The sequence below is a fragment of the Triticum dicoccoides genome, chromosome 1A, assembly GCF_002162155.2.
Source record: "Triticum dicoccoides isolate Atlit2015 ecotype Zavitan chromosome 1A, WEW_v2.0, whole genome shotgun sequence".
NCBI lineage: Eukaryota > Viridiplantae > Streptophyta > Magnoliopsida > Poales > Poaceae > Triticum > Triticum dicoccoides.
This window is the reverse complement of record NC_041380.1, coordinates 506358011-506360130: the sequence shown is the minus strand read 5'-3', so window position 1 is coordinate 506360130 and position 2120 is coordinate 506358011. Positions and strand designations below refer to the sequence as shown.

Below are 2120 nucleotides of genomic sequence, written 5' to 3'. Positions count from 1 at the left end.
CCTTCCAGAAGGGTGTCATCGATGGCGAGAGACATGCGCGTGATCCCCGCGAGCACATCTCTCGCCCTGTCGACCACCACAGGAGGGACCGTGACAACGACCACGACCACGGTCGAGATGACGACGGACGCCGCTGCCGCAACAGCTCACGGAGCCGCGAGGGGTGGGGTGACCGCATCAAGCATAGCCTCTCGCGCCAGCCGCGGGACGCCTCGCGTGACAGCCGTCGTGAAGAGGGGCGGGACGGCTGTCGGGATGGTGGTGGCCGTCGTCGCTCTGCTGAACCGAGCATGGGTTCGGGCAATGTTGCGGTGCTCCAAGGCTCTGGCTCCGCAAGTGGCAACGCAGCTCGCGTGCTGGAGTTGGTGCCTGTGCATGCCACTTCCCTGGCTGTGGCTGGACGAGGCCGAAGCCCGGCGCGCCAGCCCTCGCCGCGTGCGGCACGACGCCGCTCCCAGGAAGCGCTTACGCCGCCTGCCTCCCCACCTTTGTCGCCCACAACTATGCTTCCACCATCTCCGCGCTCCAGGAGAAGTGATGAGCGCCCCTCACCGCTCTCACAAGCTCGCCCTACCGCGGCGTTGCGCCTGCTCTGCTCGCCAGCCAGGCTCCAAGCACCGTTGCTCTCACCTGCGAGGCCACCAGGTTTCGAGGCCTCCCCAACGCCTCCTCTGATCACAAACGGTCCTTTGCAGCGCATGCCTTCGCCGGTGCGGCTGCGCAGGGGTGCTGTTGCTGTTGAGGGGGCGGTTGGGCTGCAATGCCTCGCGCCACTTTTCGAAGAACGTTAGGAGGCCATCCTGCCCCCCTGCTCTAACACCGGCTCGGGCGCCGTCAACTCGCCGGAAGACCATGGCTGGGCTTGTCATCTCCAAGGCTGGTGGAGGCTTCTCCATCACCAAGTCATGTGCGTCTGGACGTCCCAAGGCTGCTACAGCTGGACGTCCCAAGGCGACTCCGGCGGCCAGAGCGGCTGAACTGCTTGTGTGCCGCACCCTAGGCATCGTCAAAGATGGGCAAGATGTCACAGCTGCTGCCCTGGACGCTTTTGCTGAGCGCTTCAAGGAGCAGCTGCCGCCAGATGTGATCATTGCCATGAGAGGGTTGTTCAAGCTTGGCTGCAACAGCGCTACGGGCGTGGAGGAGGCCCTCATTGCGCATGGGGGAGATGGTGCTCTCGACCTGGACGGCGGCACCGCGGCTCAGCTAGCTGATGCTTGAGCGCTTGTTGTTGCTATCTACCTGGGGCCATAGTTTCTTAATGTTAGCACAAAAACATGTCATGTGGTGTGTTTGGCCCGTGTGTGGGGTGCCAAACGAGTTTCGAGCTAGAGTTGTGTTGGCCTTTGGCCATGTATCCATGCTGGGTTATGTTCCTATGACCATTAGAATGCAATGTGTTGTTGTGTCCGTTTGCGCTGCTTCTTGGAAGACAATCCTCAAGGCGCTCCCTGTCTTACATGATAGAACAACTGATTAACTTCCTCAGTTGGAACATAAGGGGTCTCAACTGCCTGGACCGACGATCTACGATGAATGCAACGATTGCCTCCTCGTCGTGCCATATTGTGTGCCTGCAAGAGACTAAGCTCGGCAACGTCGACCAATTCACAACATTTTTTTTGGGCGGGCACAGGCTGCGTAGCTTCGCGCAAAGACCTGCTTCGGGCACTAGGGGTGGCATCTTGATGCTCTGGGATGATCTCCTTGTGGATGTTTCTTGCATCAGCTTCACGACGTACTGCCTCTCCGCCATGGTCCGGGTGCGAGGGACTGACGTGCTTTTCAAAATCACGACCGTCTATGGCCCCACGGACTACTCTTGCAAAGATGCTTTCTTTGCCGAGTTGCTGGCGGAGAAGCCACCGCTAGGGATGGCCTGGCTTGCCACCGGTGATTTTAACCAAATCTACCGAGCGCGAGATAAAAACAAGAGAAATGTCAACCGAAGCAGGATAAACCGTTTCAGAGCAACACTCCAGAGCTGTGAGCTCAAAGAAATCCACCTCCAGAACCGGCGTTTCACTTGGAGCAATGAGAGGATGAACCCAACCTTGTGCAAGCTAGACACCTTTTTTTGCAACGCCGATTGGGACTCAACCTTCAACACCCATGTTCTC

At 58.9% G+C, this 2120-nt stretch overlaps 1 pseudogene; it reads left to right on the top strand.

Moving 5' to 3' along the window:
- The first annotated feature begins 267 nt into the window (after positions 1 to 267).
- Positions 268 to 1421, top strand: LOC119283551 (annotated as a pseudogene).
- The last annotated feature ends 699 nt before the right edge of the window (positions 1422 to 2120 follow it).